The sequence below is a fragment of the Borostomias antarcticus genome (assembly GCF_949987555.1).
Source record: "Borostomias antarcticus genome assembly, chromosome: 6".
Classification (NCBI taxonomy): Eukaryota; Metazoa; Chordata; class Actinopteri; order Stomiiformes; family Stomiidae; genus Borostomias; species Borostomias antarcticus.
This window is the reverse complement of record NC_140239.1, coordinates 3,246,227-3,256,234: the sequence shown is the minus strand read 5'-3', so window position 1 is coordinate 3,256,234 and position 10,008 is coordinate 3,246,227. Positions and strand designations below refer to the sequence as shown.

The 10,008-nt window shown below is 45.5% G+C and overlaps 1 long non-coding RNA gene across 1 annotated transcript; it reads left to right on the top strand.

Moving 5' to 3' along the window:
• The first annotated feature begins 5,778 nt into the window (after positions 1-5,778).
• LOC311310052 lies at positions 5,779-9,767 on the top strand. The gene is made up of 4 exons (XR_014630487.1): positions 5,779-6,435; positions 6,752-6,907; positions 7,021-7,174; positions 7,591-9,767. It is a non-coding gene; the product is annotated as an uncharacterized lncRNA (long non-coding RNA).
• The last annotated feature ends 241 nt before the right edge of the window (positions 9,768-10,008 follow it).

The window sequence follows — 10,008 nt, the reverse complement described above, 5'->3', positions numbered from 1 at the left end:
TTTTCTCCGGAGGGTGGCTGGGGTCTCCCTGAGAGATCGGGTGAGAAGTTCAGTCATCCGGGAGAGACTCGGAGTAGAGCCGCTGCTCCTTTGCGTCGAAAGGAGCCAGTTGAGGTGGTTCGGGCATCTAGTGAGGATGCCTCCTGGGCGCCTCCCTAGGGAGGTGTTCCAGGCGTGTCCGGCTGGGAGGAGGCCGCGGGGTAGACCCAGGACCAGGTGGCGGGACTACATCTCCGCACTGGCCTGTGAGCGGCTAAAGATTCCCCAGGCAGAGCTGGTTGATGCTGCTAGGGAAAGGGATGTCTGGGGCCCCCTGCTGGAGCTGCTGCCTCCGCGACCCGACCCCGGATAAGCGGATGATGATGATGATGATACTACTGATAACTGTGATCATTTAGTTCACTATAATGGTGTGAAATTGTCATACCGTTACAGTACATCTCTAGTACATGCGCACACACAGACAGGAAATACACACACACATACACACACAGACAGGAAACACACACACACACACGTACTTGGAGATGGCCAGGGAGGTGATTTCGGCGGGGTGGGCGTTGTCCTTGCGGTCGAATGCTGTGTGCATAGTGAGTTTGCTCCGGAAGACCAGCTGGCGCTCCCATCTGTAGCCTGCTCCAGAGAGAACACACACACACACGCGCACACACACACACACACACACACACACACACACACACACACGCAACACACACAGACACACACACACACGCAACACACACACACACACACACATACACAACACATATATGTACAGTACACACACAAACATACACGTCAGAACAAGCAAGCAAGCACACATACGATGGAAACAGACACTACTCCCTGAAACACAACAAACTTTCCGTGTATTTCCTCTCCATACTGTACATGCCCCAGCAGTCACAGGTCTAACGAGGAGAAGCTACAGTCTGTTCTCTACAGTTCTACTTCTATAATGAGCGCTGGAGATGGCCCATACCTCGTGTACCTTAGCAAAGTGTTTAGCGTTTTGAGTCCACTGTGCAAAGCGTAAGTGAACATAGATAATACCGAGCGAGACGCTTTGTTTCATGCAGTTCCAGCGCTGGAGAAGTAGGTCTGGCTGCAACCTATTATCATTCTGAGAAAGAGGACATTGGGTATTTGTTTGAACCAATCACAATCATCTCGGGCAGGCGCTAAGCTTTATAAAAAAAATAAAAAATAAAAAATATAAAAATATAAAAATAAAATAAAAAAAGTGTCGGGGGATTGAATCTGATTGGCGGCGCTGGAATTGAGCCGAGCCAATGAGAGGCTTATCTCAAAAACCTCCATGATCCGCTGAGCCAGACTGTGGTTAGAGTCAGACTGGGGTCGGGGCCGCCAGGGTCAGGGGTCACCTACCTGCTCTCAGCTGGTTATAGGGCCGTGCCTCCATGGTGGTGGGCTGGAGGGGGGGCTGAGCAGCGGCGGCCCCCGGGGGGCCCTGCCCCTGGGCGGGGTGGGGAGGGTGAGGGGGGGGGTGGGGGTGCGGGCCGGCGCTGGCGCCAGGCTTGGTCTGGCCCTCCGAGTAGTTGACGAACACGAAGCCGTCCTTCTCGTCCAGGCTGAGGGCGTCAGACCAGCGCCGCGAGTCGTCCGAGCCGCTGTCCACCGACCACGAGGCCCCGGCGCGACCCGCTGGACCTGCGGGGGCCATGAAGCTTGATTAGAACAACGTCAGGATAACGTCAGGATAACGTCTGGATAACGTCAGGATAACGTCAGGATAACGTCAGGATAACCATCCCAGGATAACGTCGGCATAACCATCCCTGTTGCAAGGACTCAATTATTCACGCGGTTCAACGTAAATGAAACGAAACACTAAGACCTGTCATTTTTTTGTAATACTTGGCGGTTCCACACTCTTTTCCAACTGAACACACCCCTCTAACTCTGAGTCTGTCAGCGTTAGGATGATGGACTGAGATGAACAGTTGAAGTGACATGAACTGGAGGTGAACTGGTTGGTTAGAGTTTAACTGGAGGTGAACTGGGTGGGTCAGGAGGGTCGGAGGGTCACCTTTGGGTCGGTGCACGGCGCTGCCCGGCTGGCTGCCTGTTCCCGTGGAGACGCGGGGGAGGGGCTTGGGCTCCTGGCTCAGGCTGGGCTCGTCCCCGTCCGACTCGCTGCTGTCCTCGTCCCCGTTGTGGTTCTCACTCCCCTCGGCTGGACACACCAGGCGTGTGTGTGTGTGTGTGTGTGTGTGTGTGTTGGGGGGGGGGGGCAGGAGGGGGGCATTGTTAGGCCGGACTCATAGTCGACACAAACTACATAAGCGCAAGCCACTGAGCTGGTGTTCATCGGAGGGGCCAGGAGATGTCCCTCTGGTGTGAACACGTGATTTGTAACCGTCACTCAGCCTGGATGACTCACCCAGCTTGTCCTCACAGCAGTCTGGCACATCCGGCTCCACCGGCTCAGGAGCAGGGGTTTCTGGGACTTGTAGGAACTCCATCCTCCAGAACTACAGGGAACAGCAGGTATTATGTTGGCGTACAGCTCCAGAAAACCCCCAAAACAGTAAAACAGACATCAGAATAGTGTGAAATAAATCAGCATTTACTTCTCAATTATTTCAGAGAATGAACGTTTTAGACGGAGCGTCACACTCTGATCATCTCATTAACTCAAAACACCTGCAAAGTTTTCCTATGTGGTTAAATTGAATCTCAGTTTGGTTCAGTATGGGGAAGACTGCAGATTTGACAGCTGTCCAGAAGACCATCATTGACCCTCCAGAAGATGGGTAACAACAGGTCATCACTAAGGAGGCGGGCTGTTCAGAGTGCAGTATTCACCACTCTCATGTCAAGAGCACTAACTCTCATGTCAAGAGCACTAACTCTCATATCAGAGCACTAACTCTCATGTCAGAGCACTAACTCTCATGTCAAGAGCACTAACTCTCATGTCAGAGCACTAACTCTCATGTCAGAGCACTAACTCTCATGTCAGAGCACTAACTCTCATGTCAAGAGCACTAACTCTCATGTCAAGAGCACTAACTCTCATGTCAGAGCACTAACTCTCATGTCAGAGCACTAACTCTCATGTCAGAGCACTCTCTCATGTCAGAGCACTATCTCTCATGTCAGAGCACTAACTCTCATGTCAAGAGCACTAACTCTCATGTCAAGAGCACTAACTCTCATGTCAAGAGCACTATCTCTCATGTCAAGAGCACTATCTCTCATGTCAAGAGCACTATCTCTCATGTCAAGAGCACTATCTCTCATGTCAAGAGCACTATCTCTCATGTCAGAGCACTATCTCTCATGTCAGAGCACTAACTAATTTCTTTCCCTCAAAACATCTCGTTAAGCCTCATTAATTTCTATGCATCTGAAGCCTGTGTTCTACTTGCTTTTACCCATGCGTCCACCGCGCATCTCCTGCGGTTCTTGGGTTGGCTGCGCTTTGGCTGCGCGCGTACGCAGGAATCAACACACCGCAGAATAAGCTGCTAGCGTAGTTAACGCCAATTCCTTCGTTTACATGTATTGGTAAACATCAAGTATACTGCAGGCTTTAATCACACGGCTCAAACACTAGAGAGATATCACCCTGACATCCACGGCCCTGACGGCAAACCTCCGAGGCCTCAACCCGGGAAAGCGAACGCGGGTTACCCTGACGACGCCGTCGGAGTGACCGGTGACGTTCTGCGTGTCCCACTCGTTCATCTCGGAGACGCAGCAGCAGAGGATCTGCTGGCTCCGCCCAGTGAAGGTGTTGGCGCTGGCGATGGGACTGCCGTTGATGCTCCACAGTGAGTCTGATAGTGACACCCTGTTAGAGAGGAGAGCACCAAGCAAAGTAGCCAAGAGGAGGAGAGAAGAAGCAGAGACACAGCTGTGTGCAGGGCCAAGCAGAGGAGAAGAGAGGAGGAGGGGAGAGGAGAGGGGCAGGGGAAAAGCAGTGAAGAGGAGAGAAGAGACACAGACATGTGCAGGACCAAGCAGAGGAGAAGAGAGGAGGAGGGGAGAGGAGAGGGGCAGGGGAAAAGCAGTGGAGAGGAGAGAAGAGACACAGACATGTGCAGGACCAAGCAGAGGAGAAGAGAGGATGAGAGAAGCAGAGAGGAGGAGTGGAGGAGCACAGATGTGTGCAGCTGAAGAAGATAGAGGTAGGTATTACGAGCCAAAAAGACCGCCAGCTTGTCTTTATTATCTCTCTGCTGCATAGCGATATTTTCATTGACATGTCTGCTGTGTGCATCCTCTTGGTCCTGGCTTACCATACCTTGTTCTTAAGATGCATCGTATGCCTCACATTCGTCACATTTCTCTTTCAAACATATTTCCCTTTAATATGCTAGTCTGACTACTTTTGGTGTACACTGTAAAAAGTGAACATGGGCTGTCATTCATGTAAGGAGTGATTTCAATTTGAACTGACCCAATATAACTATGTTTCTGTCTTTTCTTTGGTTTAAGTATTGTTATCACTTTCATTCAATTTAAATCAAGGCCTCATTGGTTTAAAGTGCTTAACTGACTTTGAATCAAACAGCAAATTTCCACTCAAACGTTGCATGTCACGTGATTAGTGACGTAGCCAAAGTTCAAGTTCCATTTTTCCGCCATCTTCCTTTCTCGCATGAAGTGGCAAGACACCACGGGAGAGATGAGCCAAATAAATCGGTAAAAAATATAACATGACTGTTGAACAGCTAATATGTTTACATTACATTTACACGCAGATGGGATTTTGATTTGACTAATAACTGTTAAATGAACTTAACGTCATCATTTATCACACAACGTCGTCGATCCTTTCTTAGCTAACGTTGGCTCGCTAACGTGAGACCGTTATTCTAGCGAGCTGATGTCTCTTCGTTGTCCGTGAATGCTACAGTCAGGGATGTTATTCACTTGATGATTATGTTCGCCGTAGAACATATAGACGGTGAATGTGTGGGAAAGACGGTGTTAACATGTGTTTCAATGGAAAACACTGGAGTCTTTTTTATGTATGTTACTTTGCTATTATTAATAAATGGCTCCCTTTCTTGTAGGCCTGCCTGAGGTGATTGCACGTATGCACTGTCACAAGCTGCACATTTTAAGGGGTAAGTGGTTTTTCTTGATTTATAGTTGAGTATCAGGTGTAAGGTTGTGTTCATAATTATTATAAGAAAAGTTATTCTTGCTTCATCACCTGTGATGGGGAGTATCATTTTATGCAACTGAATCCAAAGGGGAATTCGAGGTGTCAAAGCAAATGTGTGTGGTAGTAGAATACATGGGACGTCTTATATATCATTCAAAATATGGTAATCAAAGAAAGAAAAGAATGAAAAGAAAGAAAGAAAAATATGAATTTCAAATAGTCCTCAATTTGCCAAATTTTGTAAATGTGGTGTCTGGTGGCCTTACATTATTATTCATTATTAGTATTCATTAGCAGACAGCACCGTTTGAAGTGATTGGTGACTCATGCTTGGATTTAAAATAAACTGTTTGGTTCAGAATGAATGAACTACTGCAATCACCGCTTATTGCCAAAAGGTGGCGCCAAAGACAATGAAACTCAAATACTTGATTACCAGTTCAAATAAACTTGCCTAATATATATTGCAGAATTGTATCACAATATTATATAATCATGAGGACTCCACAGAAAGATTATATTTTGTAATATATATTCATGAATTGTGTTTTCTATATCACCCCATACCAACAATCCAAATGTAATTTCGGTCTTTTATGCCCCACCCCTCTCCCCCTCTACAGTAATCAACTGAATGTGGAAATGTAAAGACTGTGGTGTCACTAAATCACGAAGATCAGAACTTCTAAAGCATTACAAACTTCAGCATAGGCATTTTGGACGCCGCCATGCTTACCCTTGCAAAGGGAACAAGGTTGAAAGTCAGTCCTAGGATGAAGTCAGACATTCTGGAAAAGGTGTCTGATGAGATCTACAAGTATAAAGCTTACCCAAAAAGCTTAGACTTCTGTGAGGTTTCAGAGGCACTGATCAAGAAGCACCCCTGCTTGGCAGAGCCGGGGTCTTGGAATGGCTGCTATGGGTGGACACAGAGACTTAAAACCAGGATGGGAAACCTCCGTACCCAACTGAAGGGACTTGGATGCCCTGAGCTTGCTGTCAATGCTCTTAAGACCAAAGCTGCAGATGACGCCCATCCAGCAAAAAATGTCAAGCGACCTAAACGTGGTGAGGCCAACCATGTGCCGTCCTATCCAGCTGGCGAGACGGCAGACAATCTTGAGCTGGAGCGGCAGGTACTTTTGAAGGAGGTGAAGAAACGGAACAACGGGAGGATTATCCGAGAAAAAATGGCCAAGACATTTGCCCTTCGTAGACAAGAAATAGTGGAAAAGCAGGCCAGGGTGGAAGAGCTCCAGGAGCGATGGCCAGCGATGTTTCAAGTAGAAGAGGTATGAGTTGAATCACTGTCATATTTTACTACTATATTTTTGTTAGTATGTTGTGCTCTTGTTTTCCTGTGAAATTAGATCCCTGAAAGTCATTTAAGCATTTACAGACAATAGACATTAGACACCAGAACAGGATCACTGGTCACTCTTCAGTAGTCAAAGCTTCAAAGTATTCCTGTGCGAGAATCTGACAGAATCTAGAATCATCTCAGCACTATCCAGTCAGGCAAACAACGCTGTATATTTTCCTGCTTTTTTGTTCTATGCCAGTCATATGCATTAACATGTAATGTGTTGTCTGATTTGTATATTTCAGATCAATGCTGAATTCCTATGGATCACAACGGTACCTCTACAAGCAAGATTCTTGTCCAGTTTGGATAAACAGAGCAGTCAGCTTCTCCAGGTCATTAGAAGCAAAGGTGGAGCAGTCGGTGAGAAAACCAGTGACATCCTTAAACCTTTGGATAAGGTATGAAATGCATATGTATTCAATTTCTGATTTCCTTATCAGTTCAGTTCTGTCGGTCAGTGAGTTCAAAGCTGATACATTTATTATCTTTTGATGTGTGTCTCTTGCTACAGAGTGTGGACTTGAACATCAGAAGAGAGTGCCTCCTGAAGTCCCTTGTGTCTCTTGCTACAGAGTGTGGACTTGAACATCAGAAGAGAGTGCCTCCTGAAGTCCCTTGTGATATACCTGGGTGAAGATGCGAGCCACCTGATCAAAGAATACCAGGTTAGTCAGCAAATCATGGCAATGCACTGAGATCAGGCTCTTTTTTCTGTTAGATGTAACGGTTGGCCCTGGGCGTTTGATCAGACTCATAACTATCCAGGAGAATAGCACTGTCTTTCCCTTTTCTTGCTGTCTTTCTCTCAATTCAATGTACTTTATTGACATGCCAGTATATAAACAATATTGCCAAAGCATGTAACAAACGAATCAGCAATTAACCAGCATTCCAAAAAGTTATTCTCGTGCCTTTCCATATATCGTGCTCATTTGCCTCCACTGTCCACTTGGCTATCAGTGTGTCTGTTTGAGGAAAAATAAACCAGCAAACTTCTCATATTGATATATTCTTAATATTTGTCATACAACTGCCACCCCCGGGGACAATAAACTAAACTAACTTAATGGTCTGATTTCAGGTCGTCCAAAAGGAAGAGGCGGAGACGGAACTTGAACACGCCACCATGTCCATCTTTGTCTTCCGGGATGGTGATGCTCTCTCCCCTCCAGAAGACATTGGCATTGTCATCGACGGTGTGGAGGTACTAAATGAGTTGTCCTCAGTTGCATCGGCCTGTGCCATGCTATTTGGCCTGATTTATACACTCAACTTGACTATCCAGCCGAACTCAAATATGCCTTTGAGACCTTTCAAAAAATCATAATGGATATTGAAAGTAGGCAAATGTCACGAAGGGTACAGAATCTGTGTTAAGCTGCAGGGGTGAGTGAATACCGAGCTTCCTTTGTGGGAAAATATGTGAACTATAGCTAAAACTGTCACATTGCTAGTTATCCTGAGCCTTAGTAATCACCCTGCCCATGTGAGAATATAGCTGGGTATCTGTAGGTTAAATGCTCACTTTGAACATATTAGTTATCCTGATCCTTAGCAATCATCACAGCAGACATAAATGTTTATTGAACCGTTGCCCATGTGTAGCACGGAGAGAATACCTGTGTATCTGTATAAAATGCGCACTTTGAAGATAGACATTTTACTTGAACATTTTTGGCTAATGTAAAATGTCTTAAATGCAAAGAGAAAACATTGGTGTTATTCAAGTTCTTATACTTGCCAGGGTCAGATTTTTTTAAATTTATTATTGTGGCCATGTTTCTTGGTTTTAAAATGGACCATGCGTTTCTTGGGATTTAAATGGCACTAGTTTTAAAAAGGAGACGACTTTTGCCTTGTTAGATGCTGATGTGTTTTATATGGTTATTTCATGCATGTATGTTGGTGGGCATTCACATTGAGTCTGGTGTTCGTTGATCAGTGGAGGGCAGTGCGGCTGTGTGGGGGTGTCAATACTTTGCCCGTTTTACGAGAGAGAGCTCTGATTTTGAATCCACCCAGCACAAGCTGTCCCTCGCTCTAAATGTGTGCACACAGGGATACAGCTGCTGGTCAGGTAGCTAATATCCTGTCAGAGATTTTGTATGTACGGATGTATGAATGTGTGTGTCTGTGTGGGCAAGTGGTTGTGTGTGTGTCTGGGTAGGTGGTAGTATGTGTGTGTGGTAGTATGTGTGTGTATGTGTAGCTGCTTGTGTGTGTTAGTACATGCTTCTGTGTGTGTGTGTGTGTGTGTGTGTGTGCGCATGTATGTGTGTAGGTGGTTGGATGTGTTTGTTAGGTGGTTGTGCGTCTGAGTGAAGGTGGTTGTGCGTCTGATTGAGTGTGTGTGTTGGTAGGTGGTTGTGTGTGTCTGTAAGTAGGTGGTGCATGTCTGTGAGTAGGTGGTTGTGTGTGTGTGTGTCTGTGAGTAGGTGGTGCATGTCTGTGAGTAGGTGGTTGTGTGTGTCTGTGAGTAGGTGGTGCATGTCTGTGAGTAGGTGGTTGTGTGTGTCTGAGTAGGTGGTGCATGTCTGTGAGTAGGTGGTTGTGTGTGTCTGAGTAGGTGGTGCATGTCTGTGAGTAGGTGGTTGTGTGTGTCTGAGTAGGTGGTGCATGTCTGTGAGTAGGTGGTTGTGTGTCTGTGAGTAGGTATTGCATGTCTGTGTGAGTAGGTGGTTGTGTGTGTGTGTCTGAGTAGGTGCTGCATGTCTGTGTGAGTAGGTGGTTGTGTGTGTGTGTCTGTGGGTGGTGCATGTCTGTGAGTAGGTGGTTGTGTGTGTGTGTCTGTGGGTGGTGCATGTCTATGTGAGTAGGTGGTTGTGTGTGTGTGTCTGTGAGTGAGTAGGTGGTGCATGTATGTGTGTGAGTGAGTTGGTGGTTGTGTGTGTCTGTGTGAGCAGGGGGTTGTGTGCGTGTGCTAAATGCATGCAGCCTAAACGCACTACCACCTAATAAATGAAGGGAGCGCTGGACCCAATGTTAATCCAGCCTTACTGCCACCAATTGTCTCTCAAAATCTGTTCTGAGGGATGAGGAACCTTTTGTTGGATTTTTTTAGGCTTTAAAAAGTATTTAATTTCACATTTAAAAATTATTTAATTTTACATTTACATGTTATTTTTATAAATAAGTCTTATTTTTTTTAATGCATAGATCTTTATATTTTATTTAAAGAATAGCCTAGCTCACCTCAAAACCATTGGTAAAGGTTTGAATACCTCAATGTGATTTTAATTGAATAAAAGAAATCTTATAAATTTAACTGTCTTTTCAGAATTTCAACCAACTTGATTTTTCAATTTGGAAGAAAGTAACTCGATTACTTGTAACAGGTTGACGCAATTTCATTAATTTTTATGAAAGGGGAAAAATACATTAGATTCATACAGCATATTAATTTGTAGTGGTGTAAGATTTTGTCTCAAGCCAGGGTAAAAATATAAGTTTATGCAAAGTGTAAAAAAAAGAAGTTGTAAGTAGAAATTATGATTTCATT